Raw genomic sequence first — 13,998 nt, 5'->3', positions numbered from 1 at the left:
GAGCATAGAAGACTTCCTTGAAGTTACTGAGTTAAGAGCCAGTACTGCACGAGGGGTGGGGGCTTTATATTTAATATTTGATATCCCACTTCTATGTTTAAAGAGGTTTAGATCGTTGCAAACGTATAGAAGTTCAAGCCCATTGATGCGTTACTTGTATCCAGAATATTTCCTGTGGAGAAATCCAGGACTTGTCTGTAGATGTCCCAGTGAGTAAGCTTCTTAGCTAGCCTAAACCACCTGCTGATCTGGTTTCTCATGAATATACTGCGGCTCCAAACTTCTGTTCCAGGTCTTTGCAACAGGGCACATCTGTGTCCTCAAGGCAAAGGCAAGTTGTGAGGAGTGTCTAAGTATATTGACATAAAAAAACAAAAAAACAAAAAAACAAATTCAACTGAGTAAATCTGAAGATTTAATTGTCTTTATTCGACTATGCATGAATTGGGCAGCACCCCATCTAGCAACTAGAAGGGTGCTGGGAGGGGTTGTACAAAGTGGAAGGTTTTTCACAGGGTGGAGAAAGAAAGTATTAACAAAAGAAAAGACGGTAGTAATAAAAGAAAAGCAGGATTCCCCTACTGGGAAGAGGGAGGAGAAAGGAACTGGAAAGAGTTTTATCATGCAGATTGCCTCTTCTGCAGCTGGGGATGGGGAAGTTGACGGAGAGGGACCGTCTGATAGCTTAACTTACTGGTGCTTAACCAGAAAATTCCAGACTGGTCCATTAACATTACATTTCTAGGGAAGGTTAAAACTGCAATTTGACAGAGATACTAAATCTCTGTTTGGTACCATGGACTTTAGTACAAGTGATACTGAGCAGGGCCTTGTGGGATCCTGGGCATGGTGGGCTTGTTGTCCCCCATTCCTTGAAGGCAAGACTCCAGCCTCCATGACCTTCTCTGAGTTCCAAAGTGCAGAAGAGTTACTAATCAAAGGAGAAAGAGTAATGAAACCACCTGAGGCAAGATTAAAGGGACCAGTTGTTGTCCAGTTGCTAAATCATATCTGACTCTTTGCAACCTTGTGAATTGCAGCACTGCCAGTCTTCCCTGTCCTTCACCATCTTCCAGAGTTTCCTCAAACTCATGTCCGTTGAATCAGTGATGCCATCCAATCATCTCAGCCACTGTTGCCCCCTTTTCCTCCTGCCTTCAATTTTTCCCAGCATCATGGTTTTTTCCAATGAGTCTTCACATCAGGTGGCCAAAGTATAGGAATTTCAGCATCAGTCCTTCCAATGAATACTCAGGGTAGATTTCCTTTAGGATTGGCTGGTTTGATCTCCTTGCTGTCCTAGGGACAGGATTAGGAGATGAGCCACCTGAGACCCAGCACACATTCTAATCTTGTCAGCAACCCCACCCTTTTGAAACTTTAAAGAAGAAAGAATGAAGACTGTTACTGCCTTATCACATATCCTGCCTGATTATATAATCTCTCCCTACTCACCAGGGAGGGGGGCACAGTTCTTGAGGTACTAGCCTATTGTGTTCCCCCTTTGCCTGGCAAAATAATAAAGCCACACTTTCCTTCTCCTCCATAACTGTCTCTATATTTGTCTGGTATTGGTGCACAGAGAGCCAAGATTTTGGCAACACAAACGACACCATTTGGGGCTTGTGGTTTTCTTTTCAACAGCATCCAACCAGTTCTTTTATCATTCTGAATCCTATTATTGAGTCAAACTGGGTCAGATGTAAAGGCAACATACTTATGGAGTATGGCTCCTGATCTGAGTCTAAACTTCTTCATCAGGCTAGAAAATTCTGAATGTCCTACCATTGGGAGGGGTCATTTTGGAACACTGCACATTGTCACAGTTTTCTCCCTGGCCTAGCCCATGGACTCACTTCTCAGAGTCTTATTGCGTGTTCTGATATTATTAAAAACTGAAAGCTGTTTTTCTAGTCTAAGTGAGATATCAGGAGCACTAGACAACACTGCTTCAGAAACTGAGTGATGAAATATAACCTTAGTGGGGAAAAATGTTCTCAGAGATTGAATGAAAATGTGGTATGACTTGAGTACAGAAGGGCCCTGGCATTTGAGCAGCTACAGGAGCCCTGGTAGTTCTAGGATGTCAGAGCAGCTCCAGGGCAATGTAATGTTGGCATCTGGGTTCCATTCCTTTCTGCATAATGGACAGGTCAGCCTAGTCCACATGCTGTTCCCTGGCAGCCTCAGCACAGTCTTGTGAGGCATCGTGAGCAGCACCTTTGGCCTGGTTGAGAGTATGCTGTCAGGACGCACGTGTGTGGTTGACATGGGGAGCAGTCTTAGCAGCAGATCTTTGCCAAAAGCCAGAGAGAGTAAGGTTGGAAAAATGATAGATTCCTTGAGGTCGTTTATTAATAAAAGCCCTGTTTGTCAGCACATGTGAGACAACACTTGGGGAATCCTATAAATATTTGGTGTGTTGTGTACAGCGGTCCTGGTCATGTTAATAAATTGCATTTTAAAAGAAAGGCTAAGACTGGATAGGAGAGGAGTTTGGGAGAGAATGGATATATGTATATGTATGGCTGAGTCCCTTTTCTGTCCACCTGAAACTATCATAACATTGTTAATTGGCTATACCCCAATACAAAATTAAAAGTTTTTTAAAAAAGATAAAAGAAAGGCTAGAAATCCTGAAATCATGCTCTGGGACTTCAGAGCAGCAAGGATTGGGGGTAGTAAGTGGTGGGGGCCCTGAACAACTGATATTGTGACCTTGGCTTTACCATCATACAAGTTTGGCTTGGGAAATAAGCCCTTCTCCCCCCAAATTGTCCCCAGAGGGTTGGCTTTAATATTATGCCCAAACTCAGGTTGAATTATGAGATTAGATAAGAAACAACCACATTCACTGTTTTATCTCCAATAGTGAGCATAGTGCCTGACTCATAAGTACCCCACAAATACTTGTGGGATGGAATTATAGGTTATATCATAAGAATGGTGTTGAGGACATTGTTCATTACATCACTTACTACTCCCTATATAAATCTCCTCTTGAGAACCTTGTTTTAGTGTTAGCATTAGAACAAACAGCAAAACATACGATGATTACTTTTCCTTCGTTTTTGCCTTGACTGACAGGAAGCTTGGAGCTTAATTTTAAACTTGACCACAGCAAATATTTAGAATCTAATAGCTAGTATAACTGTGATCTTTTCCTCCAGGAAAATCACCCCGGATTAGTTCAGTTCGGTAGTTCAGTCAGGTCTGACTGTTTGTGACCCCATGGACTGCAGCACGCCAGACTTCCCTGTCCATCACCAACTCCTGGAGCTTACTCAAACTCATGTCCATTGAGTCAGTGATGCCATCCAACCATCTCACCCTCTGTCGGCCCCTTCTCCTTCCGCCTTCAATTTTTCCCAACATCAGGGTCTTTTGTAGTGAGTCAATTCTTTGCATCAGGTGGCTAAAGTATTGGAGTTTCAGCTTCAGCATCAGTTCTTCCAATGAATATTCAGGACTGCTTTCCTTTAGGATAGACTGGTTGAATCTCCTTGTAGTCCAAGGGACTCTCAAGAGTCTTCTCCAACACCACAGTTCAAAAGCATAAATTCTTCAGTGCTCAGCTTTCTTTGGATTGTAAGGGGGCAAAACTGAAGAAAGGTCAGTGAGGGTGTTGCAGGCCTCCAGGTGTGAAATCTTTAAGACAGAGAGTTAACAACAAAGAGTGAGAGGGAGGAAGGAGTCAAGGATGACTTCTTAGTTCCTGGGTTGGGCCACTTGCAGAGAATGACTTTTGGAAGGAGATTGAGCAGAGATTAGAAAGTTAATTTTGAACATGTACATTATGAGGTTACCTGTGAGGCATTTAAATAGAAATGCCCTCTAGATTACATATCCCTCAGGATAAATTTGGACTAGGAATATGTAGGTGGAACTCCTCTGCACATAGTTATTAATTGAAACAAAAGGAACAGATAAGATTCCCAGGGTGAATGAACAGAGTAGAAGGAGAAAAATTCAGTTCAGTTCAGTTCAGTCACTCAGTCGTGTCCGACTCTTTGCGACCCCGTGAATCGCAGCCTTCCAGGCCTCCCTGTCCATCACCAACTCCTGGAGTCCACCCAAACCCATGTCCATCGAGTTGGTGATGCCACCCAGCCATCTCATCCTCTGTCTTCCCCTTCTCCTCCTGTCCCCTATCCTTCCCAGCATCAGGGTCTTTTCCAATGAGTCAACTCTTCGCATGAGGTGGCCAAAGTATTGGAATTTCAGCTTCAGCATCAGTCCTTCCAATGAACACCCGGGACTGATCTCCTTTAGGATGGACTTGTTGGATCTCCTTGCAGTCCAAGGGACCCTCAAGAGTCTTCTCCAACACCACAGTTCAAAAGCATCAATTTTTCAGCACTCAGCTTTCTTCACAGTTCAACTCTCATATCCATACATGACCACTGGAAAAACCATAGCCTTGACTAGACGGACCTTTGTTGGCAAAGTAATGTCTCTGCTTTTCAATATGCTATCTAGGTTGGTCATAACTTTCCTTCCAAGGAGTAAGCGTCTTTTAATTTCATGGCTGCAATCACCATCTGCAGTGATTTTGGAGCCCCAAAAAATAAAGTCTGACACTGTTTCCACTGTTTCCCCATCTATTTCCCATGAAGTGATGGGACCAGATGCCATGATCTTAGTTTTCCGAATGTTGAGCTTTAAGCCAACTTCTTCACTCTCCTCCTTCACTTTCATCAAGAGGCTTTTTAGTTTCTCTTCACTTTCTGCCATAAGGGTGGTGTCATCTGCATATCTGAGGTTATTGATATTTCTTCTGGCAATCTTGATTCCAGCTTGTGCTTCATCCAGCCCAGCGTTTCTCATGATGTACTCTGCATAGAAGTTAAATAAGCAGGGTGACAATATACAGCCTTGATGTACTCCTTTTCCTATTTGGAACCAGTCTGTGGTTCCATGTCCAGTTCTAACTGTTGCTTCCTGACCTGCATATAGGTTTCTCAAGAGGCAGGTCAGGTGGTCTGGTATACCCATCTCTGTCAGAATTTTTACAGTTTATTGTGATCTACACAGTCAAAGGCTTTGGCATAGTCAATAAAGCAGAAATAGATGTTTTTCTGGAACTCTCTTGCTTTTTCGATGATCCAGCTGATACTGGCAATTTGATCTCTGGTTCCTCTGCGTTTTCTAAAACCAGCTTGAACATCTGGAAGTTCACGGTTCACATATTGCTGAAGCCTGGCTTGGAGAATTTTGAGCATTACTTTACTAGCATGTGAGATGAGGGCAATTGTGCGGTAGTTTGAGCATTCTTTGGGATTGCCTTTCTTTGGGATTAGAATGAAAGGAGAAAAACAGAAGGCTAAAACAGGACTCTGAGTGTTACTGAGCAAGGGCTCACTGTACAACACACATAGAAGCCAATACTCTGGCAGTGGCTTCTCTTTTTTTAATTGGAGGATAATTACAATTTTGAGATGGTTTCTGCCATACATCGGCATGAATCAGCCACAGGCACAACCATGTCTTCTCCCTCTTAAACCTCCCTCCCCATCTTGCTGTTGTTAAGTCACTTCAGTCATGTCTGACTCTTTGTGACCCCATGGACTGCAGCCCACCAGGCTCCTCTGTCCATGTGATTCTCCAGGCAAGAATACTGGAGTGGGCTGCCATTTCCCTCTCCTCATATTACCCCTTTGAAATATTACTCAGCTATAAAAATGCACTGGCTTTTGAGAAAAGAAAGAACTTTATCTTGAGGTTGACTGATAAGGAGGCAAGGTTGTCAAACCTGTCTCCTTGATCCAGTATAAGGGCAAAGTCTAAGGGGCTGGGGAAATTTCAAATGTGGAAGCTCATTGGCTAGTCTTGAATTAGTCCACATAAGCTACTCTGCTAGAAGCCAGAATTTCCTTATTGAAGGACTTCTCACTTAGTAAAGGGCCCTGGTGGCAGGATTTCTGGAGGCAAGTTCAGTTTGTGGGTTAGAGTCCTTTCCTAAGGGAGCCAATATGAAAGCTTACAGCCAGTAAAGTACTTAAGAGGATTAGAGTCGAAAGCCCTGGGTTAGAGGCCAAGGTCTTTGGATTTCTCTGCTTGTGTATGTTTGTCTATGATTGTTTTATCTGTTAGGAATTGGCTAATTAGGAATTGGCTAATAGGGTTAACTCATTAGACTTGTTAGACTGACTGTAATGAGTTAGACTCATTAGAAAATTTCCTGTTGCTGGGAATGATTGAAGGTAGGAGGGGAAGGGGACAACAGAGGATGAGGTGGTTGGATGGCATCACTGACTCAATGGACATGAGTTTGAGCAAGCTCTGGGAGATGGTGAAGGACAGGGAAACCTGGAGTGCTTCAGTCCATGGGGTTGCAAAGAGTTGGACACAACTGAGCAATTGAACAACAACAATAGAGTTAACTACTGAATGGCCACAGCAAAGTTTTGTTGAACCTGCTTCTTGTCATTTTGCTCTGATTATCCTGAGGAAGAAAACACAAAATGAGGAATGTTAGTTAGGAATTGTAAGACTATCTTACAATTAGACTTGTTTTGCAAAAAAAAAAAAGAGAGGAGAAATGGAACAAAATCAGCTTTATCCCCATTTCTTGCAAGGGAAGAGCTTTTATACAATAGGACAATGTTAACCTTTTTTCACTGAGAGTTTTAACCCTCTTTTGTACAACTCATCTCTCAAGGAGTTAGCACTGAACTGCTTTTAAGCGTGTGTGTACATGTATACACTATTTTGAGCAATATAATGAAGGAAATCCAGTCAGCCAATTGCAAAGCTCAGACTTGACTAGGGCTTGTTTTTCTTAAGAGAATGGACTCACAACTGGAGAACTCTTGACTGTCCTACCATCAGCTCTGCCTTGCACTGAGGTTACCAACTTTCCTCAGATTAAGAGTTGGCAGGTATGAGTAGAAGCCTCACAACATTTGACCTCAACTGGTTTTTCTAAGTTATTTTGTACATTTTTCAGCAAGGTGTCCAAACTGAGTCTTTATATCAGAATAAGAATTTGCAGATGTGTAAAGTTATGGTTCAGAGGAAGACCCTCACAAACAGTCTGTCTTCCCTATGTCAGAGCCCATGTCCTGACTTACTACATCTGGCTCCCCTTTGGTGCCTCCCACTGTTCCCCCGCCTTATGAAGGGGGAAATCTCTGTGAGTGGTGCTGAGGCTTCTACCAACAATCCTGCTAGAGCCCCAAGTCCAGCGCTAGCCCTGTAACCTTCCTCACCAGTCAATCAACAGTCTCCCCTCCCCATACCCAAAAAAGGAATGGAAAGCGTTAGTTGCTGTCATGTCTGACTCTTTGTGACCCCATGGACTGTAACCCACCTGACTCCTCTGTCCATGAGATTCTCCAGTCAAGAATCCTGGAGTGGGTTGCCATTCCCTTCTCTAGGAGATCTTCCCAACCCAGGGATCAAATCCGGGTCTCCTGCATTGCAGGCAGATTTTTTACTGTCTAAGCCACCAGAGAAGCCCCCTCATACCCAAAAAGGTACTCAATTCAGCCCAGGGATAGTTTGCCTCAGGCAGGGTAATATTCATGGAGACAATTTCCCACAGATCTAGGTGCCCAAGTTCAACTCAGGGGATTCGTATATGTGTCCTCCCGGTTTTCTACCTCTGATCCATACAATTGGGGAAAAAATACTTAAAGCACAGCTTTCTTCATTTGCCTGAATGTTCTACTCCTTTGTAGGTGAGATCTACTAACAAAATTAAATCACCAAAAAAAAAGCAAGCCTGCACCTTCCAAGCTGCACTATTACAGTTGGGAGACAAGCCTCAACTAGAAGTCCCTGAAGAAATTCTACAAAATGTAGGAACAGTTGTTTGGGCTGATGGGTGCCTAGGGAGAGCCAAGAGGAGAGCCAACTCTGTCCAGGTGCCAAGGCTGCAAATTTAAAGCAATACCGTTTAAAGAGGCATGCCGAGGAAGGTATAAAGCCTCTGATAATCATCTCTCTTAAATTCCAATTAAACTGACCTTGTCAATCCCCACATGACACTCCAATCCTGCCCATACAAAAACCTGGGACAAAAGAGCATTGTTTTGTGCAGGATTTGAGAGCCATTAACCAAATTGTGGAGGATGTGCATTCAGTGGTGCCAAATCCTTATTCAACTTTATCTGAGACTTATTTGTTTACAATTCTGGGCTTAAAACTTGCCTTTTAATGCATCTAATCACTAAATCCTGAGTCCCAGGAACTATTTGACTTTGAATGGGATGATCCAGTGACTAATATACTCACACAAGGATTTAAGAATGCTCCCACCAACTTCAGAGTAGCCTTAGCCAAAGGACCTCCAATTAAGACTCCCTCATTTAATTCCCTTATATTAGTTGCTTGTAAAACTAAGGATGCTTCAGACCAAAATACAATCCTCACTTTTTGGCAGACCAGAGTTATAAAGTCCAAGGGAAAAGTGCAAATTTCTCAACCAACTGTAAAATGTCTAGGATTTGATTTACCAAAAGGACAAAGACAAATCTAAGGGAAGCATTAGCATTAGGTATGGTGGTTGTACCCACCACCAGAAGGCAACTGCAAGGATTCTTAGGAATGGCTGGGTTCCGCCATGTTTGGATTCCTAACTTTGGACTCATGGCTAAACCCTTATATGAGACTCTTAGAAGAAATGACAGTGAACCATTAAGCTGGGTTGTGGAATGCCCTAAGGCATTGCATACCATAAAAATAATTGAAGAAGTCTATTCTAGCAGATCTGACCTGACTGATCAGCCTTTAGAAAAACCAGATGTGGAAATGTTTATAGATGGAGCAGCTTCACGGACCAGGAACGTCAAAAGGCTGCTTGTGCAATTGTAATTCATCAGGAAGTCCGAGAAGCAGAAGCCCTCTTCCAGGTACATCTGCCCAAAAGGCAGCATTCATAGCCCTCATGAGAGCCCCATACCTTAGAGCTAAGAAAAAGGTAACTGTTTATGTTGATTCTAAGTATGCCTTCTCTGTTGTGTATACCTAGGGGGCCAGAGGGAAAGAGAGGTCTACTGATATCAGAGAGGAAAGAAATTAAATACAGAGAGGAGATACTGGCCTTATTAGACTCTGTTATAATGCTTAAAGAAGTAGCCATAGTACATTGCCCTGGCCACCAAAAGAATGATAGTTATGTAGCTAAAGGAAATAATTTGGTGGATCAGGCTATAAATAGGCAGCCAGAGCCAAAATCCTGGATCCTAAGGCCCTTGCACTAATTCCAAGTGTGGATTCATCACTTTTTAAACCTTAGTATTCAAAAATGGATCTAAGAAAAAGAGATTTATGGGGATTTTGATGACTCTTAAGACTTTGGGCTTCCTTGGTGGCTCAGACAGTAAGGAACCTGCCTGCAATGCAGAAGACCTGGGTTTGATCCTTGGGTCTAGAAGGTCCACTGAAGAAGGGAATGGCAGCCTACTCCAGTATTCTTGACTGGAGAATTTCAAGGACAGAGGAGCTGACAGGCTACAGTCCATAGCGTGGCCAAGAATCAGACACGACTGAGTGGCTAACACTTAGATGATAGTAATCAGTACCAGATAACCAAATAAGGCTGGACTTAAAATGAATAGGGACTAATGTTTATATCTGCACATTTACTGGAAAGAAATATTACTCATCTACATCAAGGAGCCCATTATAGGAAGGATACAACCTATCATTGGCTATAAAAGTTTATTTTTGGTTAGCAAATTCAAAGAATCATCCAAAAAGTAGTACAAAGTTGCCTCATCTGCACCAGAAACACTCCTAAAACTGGGCCATGCCCAATAGTAAAAGGGGTGCAAACCTGAGGGACAAAACCAGGAAGTGATTGGTAAACAGACTTTACTGTTAGACCAAGAACAGGGGAAATAACAGATATTTGCTTCTATTTGTGGACACCTTCACAGAATGGGTCAAAGCTTTTCTATGCTGAACAGAGAAGGCTTCCGAGGTAACAAAGGCCTCCTAAAGGAAAGTTTCCTTCTTTTTTAGTTGCCTCTTTCTATCAAAGTGACAGTGGAGATTTCATAGCCAAGATAACTCAAGGGGTATCTTAGACCCTTGTAATACAGTGAAAGTTATATGCTTCATGGAGACCTCAGTCTACAGGAAAAACTGAAAAGATGAATCATACCTTTAGAAAGACAATCACCAAAATATGTCAAGAAACCAACTTAGCTTGGGGTAAGAATAACCCCTAGACACAAGTTCCAAATGAGCCCTTATGAAATGTTATATGAAAGAATCTTCCTTAAAACTAGGTATTATTACAGTTTTGAAAATGATCATGTAGCATGAGTAGCTCATTTTGGAAAACAATTAGATACTACAACATGTTTTCATGGATTCCCAAAGGAATAGGTGTTTTTTTTGAAGGACTCTTAAAGTTAGTGAAGAAGGAATTCATAGGGCCTGGACGCCATCTCAGGCCTGTCCGTGCTTGTCGTGTGTGGCCGCCTCTCCAATGGACTCTGAGCTCTGTGCTTAGCGCCTGTGGGAATGACAATGGAAGGATAAGACCCCCTCTGGGCAGGGGAATCTTGAAGATCACATCCAGGTTACTCATTGCCTAAGAGAAAACAGACACTAATCACCCCTGCCTCCGGACAGTATCTATTGGAATGTAACCACAGGCTTACCAGTTATTAACTGGTTGGAATATAACTGCGGGCTTATTGATTATTAACTGTTTGAACACATAACACGTGAATGATGGGGTTATTGTGATTGTATTTACCCTTCCTTTGTAAGCCTCAGGGGATTTGGGCTGGTGGGTTTGGACACGTACTCATGGGGTATAAAAGATTTTCACAAATGCTGGTCGGGGTCCTTGGCTAAGAGGAGACTCTGCCTTGGACCCGCGGTGTAATAAACTGCACTCCACTATCTGCATTGTCCTTCTGAGTGAGTTTGTTTCCCGGAAAGCATGGCTACAACATTAGGAGTCATAGTTTTCTGTATCTTAGGGTTAATCCTTTCATTCATCAGATTTTGTACTTATTGTTCATTGTGTATATTTTAAAAGGCCTCCCCCATTTGCATGAGATTGCTCAAGACTTAAGAGTTCAAGGTGGAATTTGTAAATATTTATGATTAAATGCAAAACAATTTCCATCCTCTTATAAAAATTTACACCTCCAATCAGCAGGAAGCACCTAGGATGGTCATTGCCCTATTTCCCTCAAGACTGAAGAATGTACAAAGAAAAAGGGGAGATTTTTTGAAATAGCACATAAAACATCAACCAGCTTCAACTGCTTTTGCCTCCTTAAAAAGTTTGCTGACTAATCGAACTGAAACAAAACCAGCTTAAACTGGTTTTACTTCCTTTAAACAGATTGTTGATTAATCAAACCTGGAGTTATTTTCAGAGATAGTACTGTGCATGTGCCAGACAGGAACCCATGTCTCCAGGATGACCCTAGAACCAAAAATCTTGTCTACAGAACTCAGAGAAAAGAAATGTCGCCACCAGAGCCCTTTACAAAGTGACAAGTCCTTCAATAAGGAAAATCTGGCTTCCAGTAGCTCATATGGACTTTTCAAGACTAACTAATCAGCTTCCAGGTTTGAAATTCCCCTGCTGCTGCTGTTGCTAAATCGTTTCAATCGTGTCCAACTCTGTGCGATCCCATGGACAGCAGCCCACCAGGCTCCTCTGTCCACAGGATTCTCCAGGCAGGAATACTGAAGTGGGTTGCCATTTCCTTCTCCTAACCCCTTGAATTTCTCCCCAAACTCTGGGTTGAGGAGACAGGTTTGAGAGCCTTGCCTCCTGTGTCTTTGTCAGTGTGAGGTAGGAGATAGGTGGGCTCCAGGTTGGAAATTTATAATCAGTCACCCTTCTGCTTGCATTTCTTGAGATTAGATAGGTGGGCTCAAGTTAAGGAATTTGCAGCCAACAAAAACAGGGTAAATAGCCAGTCTTTGTCTCTTACCTCAAGGGAATAATCATGTCAAGGACAAAGAAAGGAAAAAAAACCCTGTCTGATAAGGTAGACACAACACATGTGCAGAAAGGCTCCTTGGAGCCAAAAGTCAGAGGATAATTCCAGGCCATAATGAGTCTTGTTCCTTCAGAAGCCTTCACTTTGAGATCCATCTTGGCTAGGGTGTGCATGTGCACCTCAGAGGAAGGTCCTGAGATAAATTAACCAGCAGGGAGACAAAGCAAGGTGATTAGCCTAAGGGAAGGTGAAGACCCAGAACTCTGCCCCTTTATAAAGGATTTAAACTTCCAGAGGCACAACTCTGTCTCTGATCTTACCTGTGTGCCTTTCCACATGTACTTTTCTTTTCAATAAACTTTTTACTTTACTGTTTATCTTCTGCTTCCTTGCCTGAATTCATTCTTGATTAGGCAGGCAACACTATGGAACTTAGCCCTAACTGCTGGCTCCTGTGGTCCAGTGGTTAGGACTCCCAGTCTGGGAAACTTAGACACTGCTTCCAGCTACCACTCGCTGCTGCCTGTTGCAAGCTGCCACTTAACTGCTGTGCATGTCCGAAATCAAGTAGACCTCTCAATAATGCTTTCTTTTCTCAAAAACCAGTGCTATAGTACTGGCTTCTGTGCTGGCTTCTGTGTGAGGCAGCAAGCCCTTGATTAGTAACATAAGGAACATGGTAATTTCAGGGAAGGGCAGAGAAAGAGAAACCTGAGAAGAATGATACGGAGTGGCAGAAATAAATTTTTTATTTAAAAATTAAAAAAAAAAAATTTAAGGTGTGGCAGAGATAGAAAAGACTTAGGTATCAAGAAAGCCAAGAGAAGAAAGAAAGCCAAAAGAAGAGAATGGGAAGTAGCGTCAAATGCAGCTGAGAGGTTGTGATGGATGGATCAAGTGTCTCCTGAATTTGACAAAATATTCTCTGGTCACATTAGGGAGAGCAGTTTCAGTGAAATAGTGGGATGAAAATCAAATAGAACTGGGTAGTGAGTAGGAAGAAAGTGAAGACATTTTCCTGAAGTTTAGTTGAGAAGAGCAGGTGAACAAGTATGGTATATGAGGTGTTTGATTCAGGAAATTAAGGGAGAATTAACTGTATTTTGAAGATGAGAGATGTTCCTATGTGTGCTTAAATGTTGATAGAAAGAAGGCTGTAGATAGGGAGAGGCTGAAAATACAAAAGACAGGATAATTGAGTGAAGTATTTGTTATGCCCGATGTCCGAATCCCCAAGCGGGAAGAGAGAAGGCTTCCAAGACAATGCAACTCGCAAAAAAGGGAAGTTTATTGCTGACTCGAGTCAGGGCTTACTGCCGCAACCAACGCAGTGGTGCAGGGTCAGAAAGCGCTGAGCCCAAGCTGTTACACAAATTTATAGGGGGAGCATAAGCAGTTGGTAGCTGGCTTAAGCGGATTGGTTACATGTTTGCAAAGTAATCTTATTGGCTCAAACCTTCGCGGGCTTTTTTCAAACTTGGGCGTTGCGGGCTTTTCAGCTTTCCCCTAATAGGTTCCCTTTTTCTTACTGGGTGCATATTGATTGGCTGGCTCCAGGTGGCCTGATGGGGGTAGGGAATCTTACCATTTTGGGGGAAATCTAAACTTAGGTCCGGGCCGCCTGTCATGGTGTTAGCCCTGGCAGCCTCACATTCCCCCCTGTCTTTGTTTCTATGGAAGGCCCAATCATGGGTCTTCTATATCATCTGTGGGGACAGTTGAATATTGAAATCTGAGTAACATTAGGTGGACGGACAGGCAGTGTGTTTTCTCTAACAACTCCCCCTTGAGAGACTTCATACTCAAGATGCTTTTTGGGAATTGGGGTGGAGGTCTCTTTCTTCTGTAACTTCTTCCTGCTGTGCCTGGGCGTAGGCCTGCCTAGCAGAGCAGAAGTCTCTCTATACCTGACCTAAGTTGGGGTGTTTTATATCTGAAACCAGCTTTTACTCTTGTAATAACAGCAACTTAGTTTGAAACTGTTGGCGCCTCTCAGAGATAAAATAGACAGGGGCCAAACAGGAGACCTAACAGGATGGTCATCACTGGTCCCCAGAAACAGGAGGCAACATTT

The sequence above is a fragment of the Cervus elaphus genome, chromosome 20, assembly GCF_910594005.1.
Source record: "Cervus elaphus chromosome 20, mCerEla1.1, whole genome shotgun sequence".
Taxonomy (NCBI): Eukaryota; Metazoa; Chordata; class Mammalia; order Artiodactyla; family Cervidae; genus Cervus; species Cervus elaphus.
This window is presented reverse-complemented; position numbering follows the sequence as displayed.